Source organism: Felis catus, chromosome A3, assembly GCF_018350175.1.
Source record: "Felis catus isolate Fca126 chromosome A3, F.catus_Fca126_mat1.0, whole genome shotgun sequence".
Taxonomy (NCBI): Eukaryota; Metazoa; Chordata; class Mammalia; order Carnivora; family Felidae; genus Felis; species Felis catus.
The window spans coordinates 36204549-36217272 of NC_058370.1; the positions used below are offsets into that span (position 1 = coordinate 36204549).

The 12724-nt window shown below is 39.4% G+C and overlaps 1 long non-coding RNA gene across 1 annotated transcript in view; it reads left to right on the plus strand.

Annotated features, from left to right (window-relative positions):
* Positions 1-12724, plus strand: part of LOC109498082 — a 95449-nt gene that overhangs the window by 55469 nt on the left and 27256 nt on the right. The window lies entirely within an intron of this gene.

Sequence of the window (12724 nt, forward strand, 5' to 3'; positions counted from 1 at the left end):
GGGGAGCGGCAGAGAGAGAGGGAGACACAGAATCGGAAACAGGCTCCAGGCTCCGAGCCATCAGCCCTGAGCCCGACGCGGGGCTCGAACTCCCGGACCGCGAGATCGTGACCTGGCTGAAGTCGGACGCTTAACCATCTGCGCCACCCAGGCGCCCCTGAATATTCATTTTCAAATAGAGGTAAGCATCGAAACATAATGTGAAACGAAAGTCTCCTTCGTGAGCTTTACATGTTACAATTTTATCAATCAGCTGAAACATAATTATGTATTTATTACTATAAGATGCTACTACAACTAATGGTTGTGAAAGCTATTAATTTTATATACAAAATCGATGATTAAAAAATTTCATATATAGTTTAATCAAGGAAATAGATCATCAACTAATAGGAATATTAAGCAAGAATACTTCTACTAGATAACTGTAGGAAGAACAAACTATCCTTTTTAAGCCAACAAATGTTTGTACAATTTTAAATAAGGATGGAAGGCAGAATAATAGAGATTACATACAAACCATATTTATAGTCTTTGCAGTATTATTAGATCATTACCATTTGTGACATTAAACAAAATAACATTCAAAAAACACATTTATTTTTATTTTGCTATTTAATTCCATTCAGCCTGAAAGTCTTTAAAGAAAACAGCTTGCCCTAGAAGTTCATTCTAAGTTGGTGATATTTGGCTTCAGCCCAATATTTATTGTAACACTAGGTCATTTGGCACTGAGCCAAAATGAGTATTTGGTACACTTCCAACATGAAGCTTAGGAGCCAAATCAAGGGACTTTCAAGACCCTGGGTCAGATACTGTCCAGAGGGCTTCTCCTCTTGATTAACTGGTGCATCTTACACCTTCCTGCCTAATCCTCTGAGAATCTTTTGAAAAGTCCAAACCAATCCACTGATAGCACTTCTTCCAAGGATTAGGTGAGGTTAGGGTTGCTAGATTAAATATAAGATGCCCAGTCAAATTTGAGTTTCAGATAAACAATAAGCTACTTTTTAGTGTAAGGATGCCCCACGCAATATGTGAGACATTCCTATATTGTTATCTGCTATATCTGGCAACATGAGGTGAGGTCCCAGCTGCGAGAAGCTTGTCATAAGTGTCTCTGAAACTTGTAATTTCTTTACTAAAAGCTTTTAACATCAAATGGGAGGCAGCTAGAAGTAAATGAGAGTTGCCTTAAATTCATAAGGTATGGCATAAAAGCAATTTGGTTTTTAGTGAAAATGTTACCTAGTCATTAAAACATCACTTTAGGGACGCCTGGGTGGCTCAGTTGGTTGAGTGTCCGGCTTTGGCTCAGGTCATTATCTCACCGTTTGTGAGTTCGAGCCCCACATCGGGCTCTGTGCTGACAGCTCGGAGCCTGGAGCCTGTTTTGGATTCTGTGTCTCCCTCTCTGCTCCTCCCCTGTTCATGCTCTGTCTCTGTCTCTCAAAAATAAATAAATAAACATTAAAAAAAAAAAAAAACAACAAACATCACTTTGAGGGGCAACTGGATGGCTCAGTTGGTTGGGCGTCTGACTTTGGCTCAGGTCACTATCTCACAGCTTGTGAGTTTGAGCCTGGCGTTGGGCTCTGTGCTGACAGCTCAGAGCCTGGAGCCTGCTTTGGATTCCATGTCCCTCTCTCGTTCTGCCCCTCCCCTGCTCAAGCTCTGTCTATCTCTCTTTCTCTGTCTCAACAATAAATAAAACATTTTTAAAAATTAAAAAAAAAAAAAAACCTCACTTTAAAACTGAGGAAGACTTAGTTCCAGTCCATTCTACTATGGTCATGGACTGGGTATGAGATTTTGAGTTAATCATTTATCTTATTTCATAGTCCAAAGGCACAAATGCTTGTAAAATGTGTCCATAAAAAATGCCACCAAGGGGGTGCCTGGGTGGCTCAGTCAGTTAAGTGTTTGACTTCGGCTCAGGGCATGGTCTCATGTTTAATGGGCTCGAGCCCTGCATTGGGCTCTGTGCTGAGAGTGTGGAGTCAGCTTGGGATACTCTCTTTTCTTCTCTCTGCCCCTTCCCCATTTGTGCTCTCCTCTCTCCCTCTCTCTCTCTCTCTCTCAAAATAAATAAACTTTAAAAAAACGGCACCAGAAAAAAAAATAAAAAAAAAGGGGGGGGCGCCTGGGTGGCGCAGTCGGTTAAGCCTCCGACTTCAGCCAGGTCACGAACTCGCGGTCCGGGAGTTCGAGCCCCTCATCAGGCTCTGGGCTGATGGCTCAGAGCCTGGAGCCTGTTTCCGATTCTGTGTCTCCCTCTGTCTCTGCCCCTCCCCCGTTCATGCTCTGTCTCTCTCTGTCCCAAAAATAAATAAACGTTGAAAAAAAAATTTTTTTTTTAAAAACAGCACCAGGAAAGAGGAAATGATGCCAACCAATTAAACTGACACAAGGCAAAAATACCATTGATTATAAGACATGAATTTATTTCAGAGATATTAAAATGTGGGAGGGGCAGAAATGAATGACTCGGAATTGATAAAATATGATATTTTGACTTGCCTCATTTATAAAAAGAAAATAATTATCATTTTCTCTACTGAATACACATAAAGATCAAACCAGGAAATTAATCATCAGCTCTTATTTCTCAATGTAGTTTTGAATTGCACAACAGGAACTTTAGCTTCCAAGGTAGAATGTTTTCCAATGACTACTCCTGTTAAAGTAGCATAAAGGAAAGTTAAATTTTCCTATAGTCTTTTTAGGACCAATATTGTATGATTCCACTCATACAGAGTATCTGGAAGAGTCAAAATTGGGGTGTCTGGCTAGCTCAGTCAGTGGAGCATGTAACTCTTGATCTCAAGGTCATAAGTTCAAGCCCCACATTGGACGTGGAGCCTACTTAAAATTAAATTTTTTTAATTAAAAAAAATAGTCAAAATCATAGAAACAGAAAGTATAAAGGGGGTTACCAGCAGTTGAGGAGAGGATAATGGGTAATTAGTATATAGTGGGTATAGCATTTTGGTATTGCAAGATGAGAAAGTTCTAGAGATCTATTGCACAGTAATGTCAAAGTCTTCAATGCTACTAAACTGTACACTTAAAAATGGTTAAGATTCTAAATGTAACATAATGTGTGTTTTACAACAATAAAAAACATTCTTACAGTCTTTTAAGAAAGATTCTTTCCTATGTGGGTCAAAGGTAACTCAGTCCTTTTTTTTTTTTTTTTTTTTTTTGAGAGAGAAAGCACAAGCAGGGCAGAGATGGGGAGAGCAAGAGAGGGAGAGAGAATCTTAAGCAGGCTCCATACATGTCCTATTAACTCAGTCTTTTGATCTACTGGGTGAAGAATTATCTTTATGATTATCATGCATCAGAGCCTAATGTAGTTTAAACAGAAAGTAGATGAATTCATGAATTGGTATCATCTACCTACTCACTCATTCTTTGATCCATCCATTGATTCATTCATTCATCCACCCATTTATTCATCCAATTATCCACCCAATATTACTGAATTTCTATTTTATTCCAGGTACTGGGATATACTTTGAGAAAACAAAGATGAAAAAGTACTTGTGTTCAAGGAGATGCCCCAAAAAAGTACTACAATGCCTTACTTACTTAAAAGATTGGGATTTTGCATCTCAAATCTATGAAAAATAGCTCATGTCTTCCCCTGCACGCCCCACATAGAATACTCTCCTTTCTCCCACTGACTATTCAAATCCCATCAATTTTTTCAAAAGTCATTTCAAATCATCCTGTGCTATGAAGTCTTTCCTAAACTCCTAAATTGCTTATGGTATGTAATTTGGCTCCTAATTGGGTATTGGATAAGTAAAACACACAATGTATTAGATGGTTATATGAGTTAGAAGAGAAATCAAGCAGAAAGAAGGAATATGACTATCGGGATGAGGAGGTTGACATTTTAAATAAGGGGTAGCCAGTGAAAGTCTCAATCAAAAGCAGAATTTTCAGAAGTGACTTGAATTAAGTGAGGCATGAGCCATGTATTTGGGGGAGGGGTATTCCAAGCAAAGAGAATAGTTAGTAAATAGCCCTGGGTGGCAGTATGCCTAGTATGTGAGAGGAATAGAAAGGAAACCATTGTGGTTGTAATGGAGTGAATAAGGGGTGAAGTTGGGAAATGAAGTCAGAGAGGAAATGAATCCAGGTCATGTAGGGCCTGTGGATTTTACTAAGAACTTTGGCTTTTTTTCTGAATGGGACAGATATCATTGGAGGATTCAGGCTGAGAAGTGACATGATCGGAATTATTTATTTTTTCTTATTGTTAATCTCTTTGTTCTCTCTGTTGGGAATAGACTTTGGAGGTCGGGAGTATGGGACATCTTTGCAAGGAGACCATTTAGGAGGATATTGCAATAATTTAATCAAGAAATAATGATGACTAGAACCTACTGGTGGCAGTGAGGGTAGAGAGAAGTAGTTGAATTTGGAATATATTTAGAAATAGAGCCATTAGAGTTTGTTGATGAGTCAGACATGGGGTGTGAAAAAAAGAGTCAAGGACCACACCTGGGCAACCAGAAGGATGAAGCTGCCACTACCTGAGATTGGGAAGATTGTGGGAGGTACAGATTTTGCAGAAAACATTGTAAGCTTAGTTTTGTAGGTGTTAAATTTGAGAAGAATACCAGACCTGTAAGTGGAGATGATGACTGGGCAGTTGAATGGAAGAATCTGGAGTTCAGAGGAGATGTGAAGTTTGGAATATATAAATGGCATTTACAACCATGATACTGGGTGAAATCAAGTAATGAGAAAAAACTAGGTAGAAAACTAGGTAAAAAAGAAAAAAGAGAAAAGATCCAAGAGCTGAGGTTGTGGAGATGGCGCTGTAATTATCTCCATCAGAGCAGAACACTCTGACCTGTTAGAAAGAAGTGCTATTTAAGACTTCATGATCCTTAAAACTTAAGACATGATAGGAAATCCTCTGGAGTGGAAATTACAAATGTTCACTGGGTGTTTTGGGCATTAAGAAGAAAATAGAAAAGAGAGAGATTTGGAGATCAAAATAGAGGGCTTTGGGAGCATTTTGCACACCTGTAAGCATGCAGAGTGGGCACCAATATGTAAAATTCTCCTTAAAGGTAAGCGAGAATAAAATGAATATAAAAAACAATTTGGTAACTGAAGAAGAACCAATGTCACAAGGTGTGACTGACACCAATTCTCTGCTACCAACTGGTGTCCTGCAATGCTGATATAACACCCAGAATTAATGCAGACCCCACACATTGCCCCCACTTCAGATGCTAACCACAAATGGGGTCCCCAGGACATCTGCACTTCTAAACAGCTGGTTACAAATCAGGGGTCTCATGACCCTTCCCCAGGTTTTATAATTTGTTAGAATTTTCAGAACTCAGGAAAGTCTCATACTTCCAATTATAGTTTAATTATAAAGAATGCAGATCTGACCAATGAAGAGAGTCATACACCAAAGTTGGGAGATAAGGCAGAGCTTCCACGCTATCTCATCATGGAATCCAGGCATGTTACCTTCGCAGCACATCAATGTATTCACGAAACAGGAAGCTCCACCAGGCCCCTGTGCAATAGTTGTACATGTCAACTTGATTGGGCCATGAGGTACCAAGATATTTGGTGTATATGTACACACGTGTGTGTGTGTGTGTGTGTGTATGTGTGTGTGTGTGTGTGTAATTTGGCCCCTAAACATTTTACACAAAAATCAATTCTAAATGGATGGTAGGCCTTTTTATAAAAGGTAAAATAGTAAAGCTTTAAAAAAAATTAAAAAAAAACAACTTAAAACTTTGAGTAGGCAAAGACTTCTTTTAAAACAGTACAGAACACTCACATAATGGAAAAAAAAACTGAATTGAGCTATATTAAAATTACAAACTTATGTTCATCAAAAAGCACCATAAAAGGAGTTAAAACACAACTCGCAGAAAGAACATTTGTAATATAAATATCCAACAAGAGATTTTTATCTAGAATATATAAAAAGCTCCTACAAATCAACAAGAAAAAAAATGGCTAGCTGATAGAAATGGGCAACAGACATGCTTACAAAAGAGAACACTTAAATGGCCAGTAAACATTTGAAATAGTGCTTGACTTCATTAACCATGAGAGAAATGCAAGTTGAAACCACACCCAAATCAAAATACACCAGAAAGGCTAAAATTATAAAAAACAGAAATAACAAATGTTGGGTAGGATTCAGAACAACTAGAACTGTCACACTGTTAGTTGTGAGTCACCCCAGTATTATCTGCTAGCCCAGCCTATATATAAGTTTTATTTATTTACTTTTTAAGTAAACGTTCCACTCAACATGGAGCTTAAACTCATGACCCCGTGATGAAGAGTCACATGCTCCTCCAACTGAGCCAGCCAGGCAACCCCTGGGCTTTGCTTTAAAATCATCTAGTGAGAGTGGGGCACTTGGGTGGCTCAGTCAGTTGAGCGTCTGACTTTGGCTCAGGTCATGATCTCACAGTTTGTGAGTTTGAGACCACGTCGGGCTTTGTGCTGACAGCTCAGAGCCTGGAGCCTGCTTTGGATTCTGTGTCTCCCTCCCTCTCTGCTCCTCACCCACTCACGCTATGTCTCTCTCTGTCTCTCAAAAATAGATAAAAAATGTTTTAAAAAACTTAAAAAATCATCTAGTGAGAGGAAAGAGGCAGTAGGTAGAGTATAAATGAAACTCTATGGACCTTATGCTGATAAATGTTGAAAATCTGTGATGAATACATGAAAGTTCATTATATTATATTCTCTATTTCTGTATTATGTTTGAAAAGTAAAACACTTTGCTATCACAACAGAGTAATAACAATTTATATAAGTCCTAACAATTCCATTGTAAGTTCTACAACCAAGGAAAATATGTACATATGTTCACCAAATGACATGTACAAGAACTTTCTCAGTGTCACTATTCATAATAGCCCAAAACTGGAAATAACTCCAATGCCCATCAACAGAAGAATGACTAGTTACATCAACTGCAGTTTATTTAGACAGTACAATACAAAAGTAGGAATAGAATGAAATATCTACAACTTCACAAAACATGGATGAGTCTTACAAACATAATGATGAGTGAAAGAAGCTAGACACAGTCCTTACTGACAGTATGATTCTATTTATGTAAAATACAAAAAAACAGGCAAAACTAATCCATGTGTTAGCAGTCAAAAGAGTGGTTTCTCTTTGGAGGCGGTAGTTACTGGAAGGGGACACAACAGAGAAAATTCCTGCTTTGTTGTTGTTTTTTTTTAATGTTTATTTATTATTAAGAGACAGAGGGAGGCAGAGCACGAGAATGGGAGGGGCAGAGAGAGGAGGAGACACAGAGTCGGAAGCAGGCTCCAGGCTCTGAGCTGTCAGCACAGAACCCGATGCGGGGCTTGAATTCACAAACGGCGAGATCATGACCTGAGCTGAAGTCAGAGTCTCAACTGACTGACTCACGCAGGCGCCCCTGCTTTTTGTTTTTTTTGTTTTTAAGTTTTATTCATTTTGAGAGAGAGAAAGAGAGAGAGCATACGTGTGCACATGCAAGTGAGGGAGGAGCAGAGAGAGAATCCTAAGCAGGATTAGCATTGTCAGCGTGTAGCCTGTTGCAGGGCTAGAACTCAGAAACCTTGAGATCATGACCTGAGCCGAAGTTAAATGCTTAATGGACTGAGTCACCCAGGCGATCCCCCAAATCCTGTTTTTTGATCTGGATGCTGATTACATGTGTATGCTCCACTTGGGAGTATTCATCAATTGTATTTTTGTGTGCACTTTTATCACGTGTGTTACAGTTCAATAAAGTGTAAAACAAAACAAAAATACTATCCAATCTTCTAGAAGATCATGGCTCAGAATGTAACTACAGTTATTCTGTCTAATGGCTGTGTTAATGACAAGTCAAATTTGGGTTATTTCTTTTACATGCTCAAGTGGAAGTAGCTAGCTAAAGTAAGGCTGAGGCCAATCCTTCAGTAAAATGAATATGATTGTTGATATTTCAGAGTTCAGATGTTCTCAGAGTGAGCCTTTTCTAAAATCCCTTTTCATATTTTGATTCTCCAATCTATAGGTACAAAATCAAGTTAAATTCTATTCACTTGGGAGCTTAATCACTTTATGACCTTTTGAAGATTTCACAATCATGACTCCACTTTTCAATATTCATTTCCATCTGGATTGATCCAAGGTGACCAGAAGTTATTTTTGAATTTTGCAAATTATGGAGCCCTTAGAGGCAGAAATTTATTTAATTTTTTTTAAAGTTTATTTGTTTATTCAGAGAGAGAGAGAGAGAGAGAGAGAGAGAGAGAGAGCACACATGCATGCCAGTTGGGGAGGGGCAGAGAGAAAATCCCAAGCAGGCTCCACACTGTCAGCACAGAGCTGGATGTGGGGCTCAAACCCACAAACTGTGAAACCATGACCTGAGCCAAAACCAAGAGTTGGATGTTCAGCTGACTGAACCACCCAGAAACCCCATTAGAAGGAGAAATTTAAATGTAGGCTGTATAAATATTTTCATGCCAAAGTTATTATCAGAGATGTGAGAGAATTAACATGACATTAAATAATTTACGAGAAAAAAAAGCATTTTTTTTTAAAGTAGGCTTCATATCCAGCCAAATGCAGGGCTTGAACTCAAGACCCTGAGAATAAGACCTGAGATCAAGAGTCAGATGCTTCACCAACTGATCTACCCAGGTGCCTCCCAAAAAAGCATTTCTAATACTGAATTGTTAGGACTTATATAAATTGTTGTTACTCTGTTGTGATAGCAAAGTATTTTACTTTTCAAAAGTAATACAGAAATAGAGGATATAATATAAGGAACCCTCATGTATTTATCACAGATTTTCAATATTTATCAGCATAGGGTCCATATAGTTTCATTTATACTCAACCTACTATCTCTTTCCCCTCACTAGATGATTTTAAAGCAAAGCCCAGGGGATGCCTGGTGGGCTCAGGTGGTGGAGCATGTGACTCTTGATTATGGGGTCATGAGTTTAAGCTCCATGCTGGGTGGAAAGTTTACTTAAAAAAAAAAAAAAACTCTTAAAAAAAAAAAAGCAAATCCCAGACATCATATTTTATCTGTGTAGGCTTCAGTAGACACATATGCACGCCTATTTTAAAGACTTAAAGACCATGGTATCATTATCATATCTAAAATAAATTGACAAAAATTCTTCAATATCATCAAATAGTGAATCAACATTATCATTTTCCTCATTGTCTTATGATGATGATGATGATGATGATGATTTTTTGGTTAGTTTTTGATTCAGGATCTAGTCAGGGCCCATATATTGCATTTGATTACTGTATCTCTTAAGGGTCTTTTAATCAATAGGCTCCTGGGGTACCTGGGTGGCTTGGTCAGTTGAGCATCCAATTTTTGACTTTGGGTCAGGTCATGATACCAGGGTCATGGGATAGAGCCCTGTGTTGGGCTCCGTATTGAGCGTGGAGCCTGTTTAAGATTCTCTTCCTCTGCTCCTCTCCGCTGCTCTCTCTTTTTAAAAGAAAAAAAAAATTAATCAGTAGCCTCTCTAAATGCTCCTTTTCCTCTGCCATTATTTGTTGAAGAAACAGGTTGTAACACCACAGTTGAACAAGTTGACTTTGGTATTATAATTCTATTTGGATTCACATTTACTGTTATTCACATGTAGTTTTCTTGTAGAAGTGAGAAACCATATTTCTATTAAATCCTGTCCCACCAGAAGTCCACTATGAAATGGGATTTTATTGCTGACTCATTAATAAGTGGCTCTATCAGTAAATATTTATTAAGTGCTTACTATCTCTTAGACACTGTGCTAAGCACATTAAAAGCATTATTTCACTCAATCCTCACAGCCCTTCATGAGGTAGCTATGATTATTCCCATTTTATAGACAAGGAGATTGAAGCACAGAGTTCAGTAATTTGTCCAACGACACTAACGTTTGGAACTGGGAAAACTGGGATTACGATCAATTTGTCTAACATCAAATCCATGCTCTTAACAATAGCACTGTTTTATGAGCTTTTAGAAAATATCCCCATTTTAGGAGGTGTTAGTGTCCAGACCTGACTTCCACATTTTTCTAGTTTTCTTTGTACCCTTATTCCTCAAAGTGTGGTTTGTAGGCCAGCGGGAGAATCTCACGTCCTACCTCAGATCTTCTGTATTGGAATCTTCATGGGTGGGGCCCAGTGAACCTGTAATAGTTCTCCAGGTGATTTATTTTTCTTAATTTAATTTTTTTTTTATTTTGAGAGAGAGAGAGAGAGAGAGAGAGAGAGAGAGAGAGAGTGTGTGTGTGTGTGTGTGTGTGTGTGTGTGTGTGTGTGTGTGAGTGGGGGAGGGGCAGAGAAAGAGAGAGACACAGAATCTGAAGCAGGCCCCAGGCTCTGAGCTGTCAGCATAACTGACTGAGCCACCCAGGTGCCCCTCCAGGTGATTCTTAATGCCAGCCAAAGTTTGAGAGCCACAGCTTTAGACTGTACCAGGTTGGTGGTCAGGATAGCTACTTAAATCTTACCTTGTATTTTGAGGCAGTTTAGAGAGATATGAGGAGAGTTGCAACTCTGGATTATGGCTTTGGATTTTATGACCATGGAAAGTAATAAAAATAAATGCTTCTTTCTCTTTCTTGAAGCTTTCCCCTATTTATCATTTCCTATATCATTTTTTCATAGACTTTTCCATGTTCTTCCTGTTCCCACCCCCGACCCCTGAACCCTATGCAGCTATTGTGTTAGTTTAGAACTCCTGGATACTTAGAAACACACAGCCAGTGTGATGGATATACCATGAGAAGCCCCTCCCTCTACATGTTTTGTCTGAAGTTGGCAGAGCAATTATCTGTTCACCTCGAGGTCTCAGCCCAAATGGCATTTCCCGGGTGACCCTGCCTTGACTGCCTCCTTTCCTGGGCCAGAATCAGTTATAATCTCATTTCCTTTCTTGAGTCAGCTGGAACACACACATACCCCACCCCTTCACCAAAGCTTTTATCACAGGGGACTGTACCAGATATTTAAATGCCTGCCCCCACCTTGATGGCTGTCTTTTGAGGACTGTCACTATCCTTGTACCTTTTATATCTGTACGTTGTTCATCAGTGTAGCACACAGTAGGTATAATGATTTCTGAATGAAAGAAAAGAATGCAGTGAGTCTGGGCTTCAGCATTCATGTAATGGGCCTACTCTCCACGATCCAGGGGTAGGAGTAAGAGTGTGTGTGTGTGCAGAGGCACAGGCAGTGGTACAGAGAGAGATTAATAAGCCCAGGGAGGCAGCATGGTTTGATCATTGCTGCAGCCAGCCAGCCCAAATGCAGGTGAAGCTGTGGGAGACGGGAGAGGGCACTTCCTGTCAAGGCAATGTTAACCTTAAAAATAAAACTACCACTTATTTTACCAGCAAAAGATGGGTTTCTTTGGGAGCCACAGAGAATTGCAATCCAGACACACAAGCTTCAGCAAAACCACAGGCAAGTCCAGCAAACAAAACAGAGGAACATTACTTTATAAAGGAGGAAGTTGGGAGGGGTTGCTTTGAACAAAAGTCCGTTAGAGAGAAGCAGGAGTTTAGGGCAACGACGCTTTGTCATTGGCTGAGTGGCAGGGGTGATCCATCTCTTGTAGGAGATGCAATCAATGTACATTGTTCCCTGTTGGGACATGTACTTGGTGATTCTTTTCTTTTTTTTTATTTTTAATTTTTTAAAGTTTATTTATTTATTTTGAGAGAGACAGAGACGGTGTGAGCCAGGGAGGGGCAGAGAGAGAAGGAGAGAGACAAAATCCCAAGCAGGATCCACACTGCCAGCACAGAGCCCGATGTGGGACTCGAACCCATGTATGACGAGATCATGACCTGAGCCGAAGTTGGACGTTCAACCAACTGAGCCACCCAGGCGCCCCTTGATGATTCTTTCTTGTTGAGATTCTTCTGTTTTTGTAATTGACGGTTCTCCCTGTAATTGACATTGGGTGGTAAGGTTCCCCCTACCAGCCTCCCCTTCTAGCACCCGGAGTCCACTTTAGTCAGGTTTCCCTTTATTAATTTTCACAGAGTAAAGTGTTACAGCTACTTTGGAAATACTTGATAAAAATTCCACCAGCAGAGTTATTCTGCCTGTTCCCACTGATCTCCTTTCTGAGTGGTCAAGTTTCACCCTATGGGGATTGGAGGCCAGGTGGGGGCAGAGACCTGAGGAGTACAAGATTTGAGTACACGTTTTGTTTCTAGCTCAGCAACATATGTAAAGCTTCTAGTCTTGGGAAGCTTTCCTTTAGTAAACATATTGCCCTATTACCTTGAATCAACTTCTAAAAGATACTAGTTTATTATTATTATTAAGAAAGTAATATACACCTACTGCAGATTATTTTTTAAAAACTGAAAAGTTGGGCACCTGGGTGGCTCAGTCGGTTGGGTGTCCAATTTCGGCTCAGGTCATGATCTCATGGTTTGTAAATTTGAGCCCCACTTAGGGCTCTCTGCTGTCATCACAGAGCCTGCTTTGGGTCCTCTGTCCCCCTGTCTCTATCCCCACCCCTCTCTCATGCATACCCTCTCTCTCTCTCAAAAATAAACATTAAAAAAAGTTTAAAAAAAACAAACAGAAAAGTTGATAGGGCCATCCATAATTCCATTACCCAGAGAAAATGATAATTAATATTTCTTGTGTATTTTTTCTCTTGCAATTAGCAATAAAACTCTACAGA